Source organism: Corvus cornix, chromosome 4A, assembly GCF_000738735.6.
Source record: "Corvus cornix cornix isolate S_Up_H32 chromosome 4A, ASM73873v5, whole genome shotgun sequence".
NCBI lineage: Eukaryota > Metazoa > Chordata > Aves > Passeriformes > Corvidae > Corvus > Corvus cornix.
The window spans coordinates 16,006,258-16,023,508 of NC_047058.1; the positions used below are offsets into that span (position 1 = coordinate 16,006,258).

Genomic DNA, 17,251 nt, shown 5'->3' on the forward strand with positions numbered 1-17,251 from the left:
TTAAATTCAATGCCCAAATGTGGAAAAAAAAAAAGTCAAAACATGATCAGAGTATCGTTTTCTGTCTTGTAACAGCACTCTCAGGCTCTTCTGATCAACTTTTTCCTCCTTTAGAAAAGTCCACACTGCTTTAATTGCATGGGATATAACACAATAAAAAAGTAACTATGTATGTGTTCTGAACACGCTGAAAAACAAGAGTCAAGGGTCCTCTGAGACAGAAATCAATTTTCTGTAAATCAAGCAATCCCACCTTGTTTTATCAGACAGGGTCGTCCTTTGATAGGAAGAAATACCAGTGCCAGAAGACTGATGCACACACAATCAATCTCAGTGATGAGGTTCCCTGTTAAGCACAGTCCTCTAATTTCTGTGTGTGGCACCTCACCAAATTCCCCAAAAATTAAATAGAAAGAGGCTACCCATTAAGTTGCCATAAACCTCTAGAGACAGGGAAGATATTCTTGAGAGAGTCCCACTCCACCATTTCCCTCTTTTTAGACTCTTTCCCAAGCAACTTTTTTGGTATGCCTTTGAAAAAACTCAAGATATTGGGCTAGATCAACCTTCAGTTCAATTTTGTGTAGTCATACTTACATTATTAAAAAACACTTATTTTTTAAATCTTAATCCTTACACTTTATTTAATTTACATGAAACCAAGAAGCCATCTCTTTGAGGTGCATTAGAGACCTTTGAAGATGCCTTCCAACCCAAACTATTCCATGATTCTATGACACTGCAGGCAGAGTGGATACACTAGAATATGCAACAGCCTGCAGTAACGTAAAAATTGGCCCAACTCCAGGCAGCTGCTTCATAGCTGGCAGCATGTGTCACACAGGAAGGGTCTACAGACAGCAGGGAGGGAGGAAAAGAGATGATCAGCACATTCCCATGGCTCGAGCATCTGACAGGAGATGGTCTGTGCAGAGAGGAGCAGCGCCCTCGCAGACAGAGAGCAGGGAACTCCTGTTGAAGCCCACCACAGTGACCAGAACAGTCACTTATGTACTGTTTACTTCTTCTCACTTCCACCACTGGGTTCCCATCAGCATCCTCTGAGGCATAAAAATGACAACTCTGAATCATACCTTTGTCAGCTTTCATTAGGTTTATCAGTGAAACTGAGCCATCCTGCACACGGGGGATTGGTTCACTCTTACAGATCAGTTACTGGAAATAGAAAGAAGAATATAATTAATTTCCTTCTTTTCCTTGCAGGACACTAATTCATCAAGTGATGTGCATGAAGAAGAGCTATTGCACTGGCACACAGACTGAGCTGCAAGTTGTCCCTTGCTTATGAGAATGCCCCATGTTGTCTTCTCAAGCACAGCCATGTGGAAACCAAGGGCAGGCATTTTTGTTCCGATGTTTTAGACTGAGCCCCACAAGATACAGGAACAACTTCAACTTCTGTATATCAAGAGCTACCATTAAACCAACAGAACAGTGCAAGTATCTTAGAAACTAGACAACCTACAAAGAGTATATATAAACCCCATTTATATATAGATTTAAGAGCCCAACTTTATCACCCACCTTAAAAGCGCTGGCTTCTTATCAAATCAGTAACACTCTTCAGCAGAAGCAGAGACAGATTGCATGAAACATGTTGTGATTTGCTAAGCTCTGTAAATATAAACAAAAAAGGTATTAAAAAAAGTGCTTATGAAAAATACGTAGCCAAAAAAAAAAAGAAAAAGAGGAAGGAAAATACACATAAAACAAGTGAGATATAAATGCAAATAATACTGCAGAATTTAGGACACTGTATAAAATAAACAGATTTAACCATTTATATGGGATACTAAGAAAAACCTCAAATTCTGTTATTCACAGCTGAAGAGGATTTAATAACAGCAGGGAAAGAGTGGAGGGCAAATTAACCCCAGTTAGGCAAGAAAAAAATTTTTTTAATCATAAGATTTAAAACTTTGAGGAGTGTAAATTCTCCCGCTTCAAGTCTTTATTCAGCTTCTCATAGATGGAAGGAGGAAGCAAAATCCCCTGGGGGAAGCTCTTCTTTTATTGCTCCAGCAATTTTTCTCATGTTCTCCCTTCAAAAAGCTGGTCCTGACTATTACTAGAGACAGACTGCAGAGATAGGGGAACTTTGCTTTTATCTCATGTGACAACTCCTATATTATAAAATCCTAAAAACAAGAAATCCTGAGTCCTAAAAAATCTTTCTATCCTCAAGTGTAGGAATCCAACTGCACCAGGAAGAATTGACAAAAGCCTTTTTATTGATTTCTGTGGACATTACATGGGACCCCAGAGATGTCAGCACAAATGAGATCTGTAAAATATATTCACAGTCCTGTCAAAACCTGAAGACTAATAACCTAATGTGAAGTCGTTAAATTGGTGATACAAAGATATCCATCAAAATTTTATTCAGGGGTGTGAACATTTCAAGTGACATCAGGGTAATATGAGCTTGTAACGCAGGAAAGGGATGTGTTTCCTTTTGCTTTTCAAGTCCAGCTGAACACTGTCATCCTCCTCAGGCAAGTTATGATGATGAGGAGGAAATTAAATTCACAACTGAGAAAAATGTGTAAATCCACTGGAAAGTGAGCCAGAGAGAAAATTCTGCAGGAGCCTCTGCCACAGCTGCTGGCCCACGGTGCCACTGCTCTGCTCTCAGAGCCCAACAGCAAGGCTATAGTATGGGGTGAAAGTGGTGAGTGGGGAAAAATGCATCTTTCAGATGGCACAAAAAAGCAAAACACACAAGAGTGGCCTAAAACAGGCTTTAGAGTTAGTGGATGAAACCATTCATTCTACAAAATAACTTTGCTATCTTCAGCTTGGGCCTTTTGTGTTGAAGTCCCTCTGTAGCAAACAAAGATCACTTTGTTTTAATTTTCTGCCCTAAGGTAAAACCACCTACCAAGAGCTTACAGTTATAACAAAATTCCCCTTATTACGTTGCTTTAACATAGGATGTGAACTCCATCCTTGTTTTTACAGCCTAATTCATTAACTCTCATGAAGTTCTTGGGGGAGATCTGTTTTCCGTCTTTGAATTTCCCAGAACTGACTTAAAAACTTGAACTTACCACCTCAGAACTAAAACCAGAATGATTACACCAAAATATACACAGAAACCTTCCCAGATACTCAGATTCCTCTGTACCTGCTCAACTACCGTTGTTGAGACTTAAGGTCTGATCTAGACATCATTTTAACCCATGTTGCATTATGGAGGTTTCATGGTGTTATGCTGACACCCAACCTGAAATTACACTAGAGAAACTCTCAAAGTCAGATGCACTTAAGGAAAAATCACAAGTCGTTCACTTTAAGGTTCTAGACAGTTTTTTTCTTCAAAAAACTGCACTGTAACATGACTAAAATAACTGACAGGTTCGGGTATGTTCTGTAATGATTCCTGTGTATGCTCTCTTCTCCTCCTCCATGGGATGTTTGTTACAAGAGTTTGTCTTAACAGAGCTCCATGTGATGAAGCAAGGAGGGAAACATCAGGTTCAAGTTAAACCAGTCCTTAACAATGAATTTTTAAAGACTAATGCCAGGGTTATAATCTAAAAAAAAAAACCAAACAAAAAAAACCCCTAACTTTCTGAGTTTAAGCTCAGAAACAGGAACAAAGAAGATTTGTTGCCAGATTTTGAAGTAGTTTTTATGATCAAGAAAAATTTGGCAGTAACGTGAGAAAAGATGAAACTGGCACAGAAATGTAGTGCAAGTATCTAAGAACCTCAGTTTGCAAGTGATCATCAGGCAAGGTTTCAGAAACAAAATCATCATATGTTCCTCATAATTCTTAAAAGGTAATGAAAAGTCCACAATATCTTGCATTTATGGCTTTTGAGAGGATCAGGTATTGTCTACTAGTCAAAATCTTTTCAAAATTTATAAGCAGAGGAGGAAAGATTGGGCTAATCTACTACATGGGCTGTCAAGGTCCTCAGCTCACACTAATGCCAATTTTTAAATTTTATCCATAGGGAAAAAGGCACAAGAACTAAACTTGGGGAACAAACACTGAGACAGAGGGAAAAGTACAGGAAAATGTAGTTTTGTCTGCAACCCTGGGACTCAAACAGCAGTTCCAGAGTCTGTAGGTAACTCACAAAGGTTTTGAGAACTGATTTTTAGCCACATCAGGAGCAGAGTCAATAGCAACAGATCCTCTCTCTGAACAGGAAAGACAGGCAGGTTTTCAGAAACTGTTTTGGGCTCTTATGGAAACTAACAGAATATTCTCTTTTCAACCAAACTTCATAAAGTGGATCCAGTTGGCAATGATTCCTTTCATGAAACTGGATAGAGTTAAAAGCAGGTTTTGCAGACACTGTTGGAGCTCCTCAATGTTTAAACTACTTCACATATAAAAGTCAGTAGAAGCTCTTGCTTTCCTGTGAAATATTGCACCAGAGAACATGACTGCACGTGTCAGTAGTTCCCTCCTGTTTCCAGGACTGAACAAACTATTAAAGTTTCAGTGCTGGCATAAAAGCTCTCTGACAATATTTTTAGCACTCAACGTGTAGAACATCAGATTCCCCTGAGGAGCCCAATTACAACTCACTGTAAGTTAAGCCAAACTCCCAGCAAGAAGATGTTCACTTAAAACATCAAAAATAAGTTTTAATTGGTAAACAAACTGCAGTTGTGGACTAGTTATGGTTCTGCTTTGTTTCCAAGCTATAGCAGCAGCAGTTCTATCACACAGTCTGTCACAGCACTCAGAAAGGCTTCTGACTTTCTGATATGATTCAAACAAGTTCAGTGACAACTGAAGCCTCTGACAAGTCTTCTCACAGATTAGTGTGAATGAATTTTGCAGCTGCTTTAATGGCTGGTGCTGCATTCAGGTTTTTCAATGGGCTCTATCACAGATCCCAACATGCTCATTCTTACCCAAAGAAACAATGAGTTTCTATCTCAGCTGTAAACTGAGACCAAATCTACTCAATATTGTGTAAAACCAGACTAAGTGAGGTCAGAATTAAAGGTCAGAATTAAACTATTAACATCTGCAGTAGAGACAAAAGGCAAAAACAAAATATTGTCTGTAAAAGAGAAAAAGTTGATAATGGAAAAAGGAAATAATTCTTTCCTTAACAAAACTCAGCAGGAGATCTAAATGTACCATCTAGACAGCTGTACTGTTCTATAAAACAGATTCTCATGATGATCACAAAAGCCTGACAATAATTCTCTATTTTAGACAGGAATAACAATTCTTTTGTTCCGGTTGCTCTTCAGCTGGCGCCTTTTAAGTAGAGAACAGTAATTTCACTTTTCAGGGGAAGCCAAAAGAGATTACCTGTATTTCATCTCCTAATCAAAGCTGTCCAGTTTGCAGTGCAATCTATATTTGAATCTCATTTGCCTATGTGAAGATACTTCACATGCATTTAGCTTCAGACATTGTGTATTACTAAAAACCACACAAAACAGAACAATATTCTGTTTCCTTGAAAGTAAATGCAATCTCTGGCTTTGATTTTGGTGATAACAGTGTTGGGTCCTGAATGCAGGCAGGAGATATTAGGAACAAACAACACATTGTAGCTCCCTAAGGCAGAGGGAAACAACACACAGACTTTTAAAGCCATTGACTGCTCTGACAAACCTACAGAAAAGCTCCAGGAAGAGTTTTAGAAGTGAACAAAAAACCCAACTCAAACAAGCCAAACATCAATGCACCCCCTCAGCCGACTCCCATTAGAGAAGGATTGAACAAACATTACTCTCCTGCACTTTACTCAATAAATGTGGGATGTGGTGCAATCAAGTGTGATTTTCCTTGCATCCATTACAGCCTGCCAGTTCTAGCAAATCTTCATCTCACCTGAATTCTCTGATATAAATGTGTAAGTGGTATCACTTATCTGCTTCTCAATCATCACAAGATTTTTTAAATAACCCCATTTGGTATACTCACTATCATAACCAAGTACTTCCTTAAATACTTAACCTTCTTGCATATAATAGAAAAGAAACTCTGTTTCTTTACTCACTATAGAGTACACAAAACACTTTAACAAGTGTACAAACACTTTTGGATGATTATGCTTAAGGATTGGTTTGGGATAAACTAGAAGAAAATGACACTGGAACATTGCTTACTATAACACTGAGTTTGACCACAGAGGTTTTTTTCCTCCATAACTACATAAATTTTTGCCAACCAAGAGGGATTACTCATTCAAACCCAGAAGCACCTACACTGGCTTTAGAACTGGGGCTGAATTCAAATATTTCTTTCTCGTCACTTCAAATTTCACTGACATAATTCAGCTGAAGATAAACAAGTAGTCAATGTTATGTGGCAAAAAACCATATATGTGCTATTCATCAAACAAATATTTTTTAGTTCAGTGCTGTTGTCTACAGCACAGCAGATCAAATCTAACCAGTTCTGGCAGCGATCTTCACTATTCCACAGAAGTTTGTGTACTACCACCAGCACCACAGTAATTTCCTCAATCGTGAGGAAAGCCATGTTAAGCAGGTGGCTAATCAGCAAATACTATTAAATTATTTGGCAATTTCTAGCTAGTCCTTGGTGGATAATCATGCTTGTCTAAAAAGCTGCCAGTGTGGCCGAGCATCCAGTTGGCAGGCTAGACCAATTAAGGAATAAGTAGATGAAGACACAAGAGGTACCTTAGATTAAATTCTGATTCCTGGCACATTTCATAGGAGATAACAGGGACACAAGGCAAAAGAACCCAGTCCTCAAAGGATTTTACTCACACAGTAACTGTGTGCTCACTTTGCTGCAGCAGCTTAAAACATGAGGAATAAAAAGAGTGGTCAGAGTCACTCTCACCAGAAGCACCTCTGCACACTTTACCCACCTCCTGCTCAAGCTCAGAAACTCAGTTCTGCCTGGCTGGCTTCGAGTGTTAATCCCAATTCTTATCACTAGCACTGAATGTGTCTTTCTTTTAAGTAAGAAACAAAAGACACAGGAAGAAAGAGGTGGTGAAAATCGAGCTGGGCTCCAGTTTTGATCATCTCTTTCGGGCACTTGGAAAATCACCTCACGAGCAATGAAGTCAGATGTACTGCTGGCTACTCTCAGCAAGAAGGGAAAGGATCATTTTGATATGATCACATAAATATTCAGCAAACAAATGGGTTTTTACTTTCTGCAGAGCCCTCACTACAGAGATCAACTTTTAGTCTGATTGCTTCAACCGCTGTACTTTTCCTCTTAGCATAATTTATATCACAAGTATTTTAGCACATAAATTGTGCTACCTCCAAACAGAAAATGATTAAATATGCTAAGAAGCTTTTAGCAAGTATAGGTTGACTGAGTCATTCATTGCATTTACAACACTGTGCTACAAAGCAAACTTAAAATGAAAAATACAGTATGTCAAATAGAAGTAAACAATCTGTCATTTTATACATACTTAAGCAGAAGCTGAAATGCTTGCTCAAAATAAACTGACATCAAAAGTTCATTGCTTTCCAGTGAGTATTTCTTGCTTCATATTATGCTATTGCTTTGCAAAAGAATATTTTGAGAGGTATTTGGTTGTAGGATTAATTGTTTTTTGAATAACAGCTCCACATTATTTCAAGCAATTCTTGTGGTTTACACCAGTGTGACTGAAGTGACTGGGTGCAAGATGAACACTGGGGTGCCTTGTGCTGCTCTCTGTGACTGCTTTGCCAGCTCAGTGAATCTGTCAATTTACAGATGATGCCTAAACATTTTAAGAAGGACTTTGTTTGCAGAAACAATTTCATTTTAGAAGGTATGCTTGAAGTTCAAACATGTAGCAATATAGCACTCTTTGTGAGTCATTATCTTAGAAACTTGGACAGTTCTGAAGGGAGATGTGTCAGAGTGTGACCAATATTTTTGTAATGACATTTTTCATGACAGCATCACCTATCTGAGAGAGCAGAGCAGATGTTTTCCTCTTTGCCCCCTGCCAAGCACAGAATCCTCAACTCCTTTCCAAAGTCTTGGGAAGGCAGGAGTTACTCACAAAAGGAAGACTCAGCAACCCACCAGTGGGTTATTCCTCACTTGCCCTGAATTAATACACAGAGCAGAGTACAGAAAAAATGAGAGAATGGGACATAGGGGAAGCTTCCAGAAGCTTCTCACAGAAGACACCCCTGTAACCCCCCCCCCCACCAAAAACCTGGCCACACAAACCCAATACACAAACACACCAGCAGCTCAGGACAAGGAGAAGAGCTTTCAGTTTGGGGGTTTAAGTGCCATCAGAGGACAAACCACAATACCCTTCTCTCCACACTTCCATGAGATTTTAGTTAACCATTTCTCTGAATCCTATTTTCCCAGCATAAACCACTGCTCTGCTACTTAGGTTTCTGCCCAGCAGCTGCATCTGCTCAGAATGGCCGATTCCCTACTGAAACTAAGAGCTGCCAGAGGAAGGACCTTGGCACCACTGCTCCCTGACCTTGGCCAGCAACACAACAACAGAGGCACAGTTCAGGTTGAGAACACTTTGCACCGAGTCAGCCAAGTAGATATATATGCTACTTCACTTCAAGGGTATACGTGTTTTGAAAAAATGAAGCCTTTCTAGACTTTTCCTACCTAAAAGCTGAGTATTAACACAAGACAGGAAAAGGGGTAGCAGGGCACTCGAAGGACTGTTTGTGAAAGGTAGATTCTGTTCATTGAAGTCACAGCAATTGAACTTGTCAAAAAAAAAAACCCTCACAAAACATTTCTCTATACATTTTGCTAAGGCTTACAGGCAGGTACACATTTAGATTTTTTAAGTGTATTAGGCAGGTTTTTACTAAACCCAGACCACACATCTTGTTCACTGGCATCAGCTCTTCTGGGCAAACTTGTCTTGCTCTTCACTGGATTCATCTGTCCTACAGACAGAAAATCACCTTCCTAAAGAAATGACAATAAACTAAACCCAAATGTAACACCCTTCCTAACCCCAAAATTGGCCAAAATAATTACCCAAGTGCATAATTCTCACTTCCTTGAGTGACAATCAGTGAGGTTTGGCACAGATTCATTCTCTGGGAAATGTCCACATCTCAGATGTAACTAATTCTTAAAAGATGCAGCACCTTCCTTGGAACACACAGTGAGTAACATCACTTCATGTGCCTTGTCACAAAGCCCCAGAAACACAAGGAGACTCAGCCTGTGCCTTGGGTCCCTGGGTCAGCAGTTTGGCTCCCTATAAATGCAGGAAACCCTGCCTGGGGCCAGCAAGGACACAGAACAGCAGGACTGAAGGGCAGCAGAGAGTAATGTCTGGGGAATCACACATGTCCCAAAGCATAATCTGCAGCAGGTCACCTCCATAAAGCACACAAAGCTTGGATTTCACTTTCTCGTACAAAATGCAGAGTTCATTTGGGGGGAGCGCATTAACTTGAGACAGCTTAAAAGGTACATCAGCAGCACTGAAAGCAGCTTGCATTTAAAGTCTGTGATACAATTATTTTAGAGCAAATACTCTTCAGGGGTTCACTTCAAAAGACTAAATTGAAAAATATCACAAAAAGTGATTAATATGCTAACAGTCCTTCAAAATGCAACATGATTCTTTCCACACAAGGGAATTGGTTTGATTTCCCTTTCTAGCAGCAGAATTAATATATTGTTTTAAACATAGATACGCCTAATTTTAGAACATATGGACTCTGCCATGTGGTTGTTTACTTAGATGGGGTGCTTTAATTTGCTTGGCACTTTCTAGTGTTTAGGGTGTCTTTCAGAATAAGGAAGAGATGTCTGGACACATTGTGGGCTAAAACAGAATATAATTAGAAAGCAAAAGCTTTAAGGAATCCTCCTTTATAATATCCACAACACTTGAACATATTATCTAGCTCTGTGCTCTATAATAGAACACTCAGCATATATTAAGAGACAAACCAAGAATAAAAATAGCATCATGAACAGCCCTCCATATGTGTTTTCTGCAAGAAGCACCATGCAAATGCAAAGAAGCTACAAAGAAACTGACTGCATGCTTTTCATATATAAATTCTGCCTTATCTGTTCAGAAAAAACAGTTAACAGATCCTTTAGGAGCTCCCGACAATTCATGGGGGGAAAAAATGCTAAATATAGCATTTATAAAACAGTTTATTCTTTAATATAGTGTATAGACTATAATATAGGTGTATAGACTATTTTACTCAAAGACTCCCCTATAAAAAGGTTTAGACTTAGGCATAATTGAGTAAAACCAGCCAAGATCAAGGCCTGCAGAATGCAGGTCATCTCTGCGTATCCTGGGACCATGATAGCTGTGGAAGAATCCAGAACTGCGTTGGTCATCTGTTTAATTAGCATAGGTCACAGTTGGATTTAGAGAAAACAAGATTAAATTCCTGATATTGCTAGACTAACAAGAAATTTGTTCACATAACTTCTACACTATGAAATTTGTATACATTTATAAGACATGAGCAGCAGAAGTCACAGCTTCTGTGCAGAGAGGAGCTGGATAGAATTGTAATTGTAATTCAGAGTCCTTTCCAAAGAGGAAGGTAAGAGTGTTAATGAAAATCAGCATATCAAAGTGTGTTTGCATATCAAAAGATAACTCAGCCCCAGATAAACAATGTTCATTTGCATTCTTACAAATTCCCAGAATTAATCAAGGCACAATATAAAATTTCACTAACTTAATTAGCATGAACAAAAGGGAAGTGAAAGCCCCTACATACTTCTTTGAAGACTCATTAGTGCTCAACAGCATCCTGATAACATTCAAGAGCAATTAGAGAGGGGTACCAGAGCAGAATACATTTTAAAAGACATAGCCCCAAAAGCAGAGGACTGAGATGCTGCCAGAAGGCACTGCAGAGGAACACAATGTGAGGTAACAGTTTAATGACAGGCATATTCTCTACAGAACAGCTGCTTTTGTTTGATGCTTTTTTTTCCCCCCTACAAAGTTATTCTAGTTTTGTAACCACTTCACTAAAATAAAATTTACCGCCCTGATTTTTAAATTGCCAGCAAGAGGAACTCCTACTTACTTTTTACTTATTTGAAATTACTCATAGAAGTGAAAGGACATCCTGTAGCAGCCTGAAGCTTGAGACAAGTTTGGAAAGTCGATGAGATAAAGTGCATCTCCCATTAAACTGAACTGGTCAGTTTGAGAACTGGGATTGCCCAGTGGGAGCTCCAAGTCTTCACTATGAGAGAGCTCATAACAGAAGTCAACACATAAAAGAGCCCGTGACAACAGTGAAAGCTCTATCCCCAAATGCAGGACAAAAAGTTAAAAAAAAAACAAAATTATCAGTTAAAACTTCCCAAAAATCCATGACTGAGCAACTCTGAAAGGCAAAACAGCATCACTGATTCAGAGCCCTGTCTTCAGGAAGATTCTCCCTTGCATAAAGGGTGCAGAAAGCACCAGGCATCTGCCCTGTTATTTATGGATGAATAGTCCTTTATTGGACTTTAATTAAAGTCCTTTAGTTTATGGATAAGAAGTCCTTTATTCAATAAAGGATTTTGGATTTTTCATATTTGGGTTAGGATTACGTGATGTAGTCAACTTAAAACATTTCCAAACCGTTGAGAATATTGGTAGTTTCAGCCTCCAATTCTTCAGTAAAATATTCTGTATCTATTCCATCACTTCCCTCAATTAAGAAGTAGAAATAGCAATTGGTATTATAGCAACAAGTGAGTGACCTCCCTGTCTTTACCTTGCCTCATGAGCTGCTTCATCTTCTTCCTCCTCCTGTGCTGTTCAGGGGGGTGAGTGAGAAAGGGGCTGGCTGAGTGTGTGGCAGCCAGTTCAGGTTCATCCAGCACACGGGCAGAACCCAGGTCTCATGTTTACAGCAGGATGGCAGCTCTGATGGTGAATTATAAGCACGAGCCAGTTCTTGGATTGAGGACTCTAAAGCCAATTTATTGCACCATTACCACTGCCCCCATCTTGCAGTTCTCCCACATTCCTGAAGGCAAGGACTCATTTGCTACAGAAAAGGAAACAAGAAACAACATTTGTGCAAAGGATCCATTGCACCCTCAGTTATGTACTCACACAGTCACACTGCCTGTGAATAATGCATTGCTTGGTGTGCACAGCTGGGAGCCAAGGTGTTCTATAAAAGAATGGTGGATATGATGCTCTATAGGAGGAGGACTGTAAGATGTATAGGATATCAATGAAGCATATATGGTTTTAAGCAGATTAATTGCCATAGGTTTAGAATATAAACTGGGGGAACTTTCATCCAACAACCAGGTATGTTATGTTTCAGCAATTTGGTTTCATGAACTCGAATAACAACCAAATACAAACTCCAATTTAACTTGGACCTGACAGAAAAAGCTTCAGAGCAGTCTCAGTACTTCACAGTAATTGCCATGCAGAGGTACTAGAGATATCTATTGTAGCCTGAGAAATTAGTCCTGGTAATCAGGCACCCTGCAGCTGTGCCAAGGAGCTTTACTGGGAACACCTTTGTGCTTCATTGGACACAGGAGTGCACTTCTGAAGAGAACCTCACAAACACCCCACTCTAGAGTGCTCTAATGCACACTGTAGCATCTCAGAACATGGGAATTTAATCCCTTTCAGCTGAACATGGCCCAGAAATTCACTCCAGCTGCATCACAAACCCAGGCTAGAGCTAATCTGAAGTTCTAAAAATTTTTTTAAAAATTAAAAAAATTTTTAAAAAACCCACATAATCTGAAATGCACATAGCATGGACATCAAGCTGTATCTGTTCCCACTGGCCTGCAAATGCAGTCTGGCCACAATTCCCAGTGCTCCCATGGGCCTCTCCTGCCCATTCCATAACACACCAGCTGGCTGCTACTCAGGAGTCCACAGGGGCCACCATCACCTTTCCAGGTCTGTGCCAGGCATCTTCCTGGCTGCCTGCAATGCCATGAATTTACACACTGATCCATGACACCACACACAGCCCAGCCAGGGGAACCCCCAGCTGCCGTGGTGTGGGGTCCCACCACGCTCACAGAACCAGGTGCATTTATGGTCACAGCAAGCCCTGCAGGTGGGGACTGCCCAGCACCTCACTGCAGTTTGGAGAGTTAAACGAGTTACCCATTTCACAGAGGAAAAGCTGCTCTGCAGTGGAGTGACTGGCAAGCAGCTGGAGCAGAGGGCATCCCTGAGCAGCCAGTCTGACAGAGGAAAAAGCAACAGAAATTTGGGCCTGTCAAGACAGAAAGAATTATATCCACAGTGTGGGAACAGAGCAAGAGGTTCACTCTAAGACATTTAAGTCAACAATTATTCAAAGTATCTTGTCTTGAGCCACAGGCCATGGGATGACCACTGTATCACAGAGAAGACAGTGTTTTGTAGCATATTAAATATTGTACAAATGGTGCCAGCATTCAGCAGCAACTTGAAGCCACTAACTGGCTTTTCAGCAATTATAGCTCCAAGCTATTTATCTAGACTTGCTAACAAAAACAGTCAAGACAAAACCCTACGAGATCATTTAGTCTCTTTCTTTATCAAGTTTATCCATGCTGACAGCAACAAATCCTAATTACTTCAGATAAGCGATTTTAATTTAAAGCACAATCCCAGCCTGCTGGATTAGTAAAAGAAAAAATAAATCATATGTCTGTGCAAGAGAAATATTTTTATTTTAGGACAGCTGAGCAGTACTGTTGTGGATATTCAGTATTTTTCTGCAGTGTATAAATAGTCATTTATTTGCCATAAAAAGACACAACAAAAATAGCAAATGGGTTAGAAAGCCATGCACACTCTAATGAAAAGAGAGAAACTGGCATCTCAGAAATGGCCAAGCAAACATAAAACCCATTAGGTATGGTGGAAGAGGAAAACCAGCAGTGCCAAACATATGTGATTAATAGAAGGATTTAAAAGGAAGGAAATAAAAGCAAACCAGTAAGATATCAATAGCCAATATGGTTAGAGAAAATATAACTGGTACATTTAAGTGAAATGAAGCATTTTATAATACAGAGAGAACAAAATTAATCTAAAGTAAGACACATTATTGTTAAATGCAGTTGATAAAATCCTAAACCATGATGTAAACTAAGGAAAAGTACAGCAGATAGTTGTGGACCCTTTCTTAAAACAGACATGTGTGTCCTGCCTATCACACACGCAATACGAAGATTGCTGTCTGTGACAGAAGGAAGAACCCATTTAGACTCCGCATTTTCCAACTGGCACATCCAAAAGATTTGCATCTATGAATCTGTAAAGCACCACTCAGATAAACAGAGAAGCCTTCTAAATTGAAAATGAGTCAGCAGTACCCTGGCAGCCAGGAAGGACATCTGTGTCCTGGGGTGCACCGGGCACAGCATCGCCAAGGGAGGGGATTGTCCCGCTCTGCTCTCGCTGGGGTGGCCTCACCTTGACTGCTGGGGCAATTTGGGGTGCCACAATATAAAAAAAGACATTAAGCTGTTAGAGAGCATCCAAAGGATGCCACAAGGGTGGTGAAGGGCCTTGAGGGGAAGCCTTGTGAGGAGCAGCTGAGGTCACTTGGCTCGCTCAGCTGGAGGAGACTGAGGACAGAGCTCATTACAGTTACAAGTTCCTTGTGAGTGGAGAAGGAGGGGCAGATCTCTGCTCTGTGGTGACCCGTGACAGGACCCGAGGGAATGGCTGAAGTTGTGTCAGGGGAGGTTTAGGTTGCATGTAAGGGACAGGTTCTTCACCCAGAGGGGTGGTCGGGCATTGGAACGGGCTCCCCAGGGCAGTGGTCACAGCACCAGCCTGACAGAGCTCACGGAGCAGATGGACAGGTCTCTCGGGCACATGGTGTGACTCTTGGGGATGTTCTGTGCAGGGCCCAGAGTTGGACTCAACGATCTTTTTGAGTCCCTTCCAACCCAGCATATTCTGTGATTCAGTGAAATTCCAATATTTAATAAATCCAACAAACTGTTGAATTTCACAAGTCTTGAAGGACTCCCTGGGTAGTTTTAAGATGTAAAAATGACAAGAAGGATACCCGTGGAGTTACAGTCTGTATAACAGATTAGTCTACAGAACAGTTACAGTGAATCTCATAACAAAAAAGAATCAGAAGCTAAAATGTAATTAATGACAGTCAACATGGTTTCATAATCTTTCCACGCCTTTCTAAGCCTTCTCAGACAAACCTGTAAAGCTGACAAGATTACTCATCTGGTTGATCAAGCTATCTTGACATATATTTGAATTTCTTCAAACTGTTAGATTTAATTCCATATAATATTGGCACCAGATGCAGTCTGAGAGGTATCAAGAAGGATTACAGAGCTCTGGGAGCAGCAGTAAATGACTCTGGAGTGCAGGTAGCCTTTTCATCACTCCTTCCAGTCAAAGGGAAGGGGTTTGAAAGGGCCAGGCCAATCTGCCCAGTCAAAAAGTGGTTACAGACAGGTGCCAGAGCCAGGGCTTCAGCTTCTTCTTCACCCAGAGGGTGGGTGGGCACTGGAACACGCTTGATCAAGTGCTGTTGAATGTTTTTATGAGCAATATAAAATCTCGGCTAATAAAGCTTGCCACAAACACAAAGTTCAGTATTGTAAAAAATAAGACAGGTAATAAATGATACAGGATCGTGTGAATTGCCTACAGACTAGTCAGGATCCATCTAAACCTGTTTTAACACAGCCAAGCTCCAGGTAGAGGTGGCAGGATTACAGCACACAGACACAGTAACTTGCTCAGCCTGACCTTAGGGCATGTCTGGAGTATCCTTCATAAAATGGAGGATAATTGTTAAAATCTGGGTAATGGCAGTGATTAGGTATATAACCCTGGAAAACCACATCCTTTCAGAAAATGAGTTTGCACAAAGGGCAGAACAACACAGGAATGGATTCAAAGAACAGATGTAAAAATAACCTGGGAAACCAAACTTTACCATGAGGGGCATAAAAGCTTAAGGGATATTGAAAGAATACATGGTTGCCCTATGGTAATTTCCCAGGTAAATATGGTGGTGGGGAGTTTTTCCTTCTGATGCAAATAATAATAAAATCCAATGCCCAAAAGTTGAAACTTGCAAAATTCAGCATAAACATTAAGATTTAATTTACTAATGTAGGTGAGCAGTGGCATATATAAATGGCAAATGCATTGGGGAAACTGTATCAGTCCAGACCATTGAGGCAGCCTGTGTGAATTCATCTTTAGAGGTGTGAATAAAAGAAGCAAACTGGTGTTGGACTCTGAATCCTGAACACAGACTGTGAATGTAAGGGAGGACTCCAAGCAGCAGGAAACAGAATGGTCACTAGATGAGCCCCTGCAGGGAAGTTTTATAAAGTCCAGCTCATTTCCTAAAATCTTAAACCTACCGATATTTGCAGCACCAGCATTAGGATTCACCATCACAGACAGGTAACTAATATTTGGTGAGTTTTACAGTGCTCTAAAAGGGTAATCACAGCTGAGAGGAAAAAGGCATGTAACATCTGATCCATCGGAAAAAAAAAATCTTTGAGCAGTTAATTTAGGTACAAATGAATTGCTGCAGAAATGCTGCCACCCAGCTGTAGAAAAGCACAGGGGGAGCCTCAGCTCCCAGCACAACTCAGCTAAGTGGAAAGCTACTAAAGTTCACTGACTTTTCAGTTATTTGAGCCTTTGCTTTGCTAAGCTTGGTTAAAATCAATTCTGCCAGAAAAGGTGAGTATATATACTTGCTTACAATACACAAACTAGGTAACCTTACAGACGCTCTAAAAAGTTCTGAACACATTAAAAATGTACATCTGATGCATTTCCTGACAATTTCTTTTATGCACTAAAACGCCCTTTTCATCCAGCCATTATATTAAAAAATAATTATTAAAAGCCATAATGGCAACACACCTCATCTGAGAGAAATGAAAGGGTCCTTTTTAATGGGGGGAAAAATAAAAAAATAGTCCAGGCCCAAGTTTCAAATCTGTAATGATATTTAGCACACAGTAAAACCAATCTCATTAGCATTATTTAAAAAGTTCTATTGAAAAGGCAATTTCTAGATGAAATTAATAACTCACAGATGACTATGAATGCCTGAGCAGTGAATAGAGAGTCAGATGTTTTACTTCCATGTCACTCCTAGATAATGAAGAGAACAAATAACTAAGCCTCTAACACATTTAAATATTAACTCTGAATTACTGTATTCAAACCTGACATTTAAGACTAAGATTTTTGGGGTTTGTGCTCTTGACTCTTAAAATAAAGATCAGAAGTCAACAAATGAACAGCGAGACCTGAATTTTAATTTACTTCCCACTGCTGAG

The 17,251-nt window shown here is 40.0% G+C and overlaps 1 protein-coding gene across 1 annotated transcript in view; it reads right to left on the reverse strand.

Annotated features, from left to right (window-relative positions):
* Positions 1 to 1,616, reverse strand: part of HTR2C (5-hydroxytryptamine receptor 2C) — a 263,993-nt gene extending 262,377 nt beyond the window's left edge. The window contains exons 1-2 of the mRNA XM_019288120.3: positions 1,546 to 1,616; positions 1,095 to 1,176 (exon numbers count right to left, since the gene is read on the reverse strand). The gene's annotated coding sequence lies outside the window, so the exon portion shown is untranslated. The remainder of the gene's footprint in view (positions 1 to 1,094; positions 1,177 to 1,545) is intronic.
* Between the last annotated feature and the right edge of the window lie 15,635 nt (positions 1,617 to 17,251).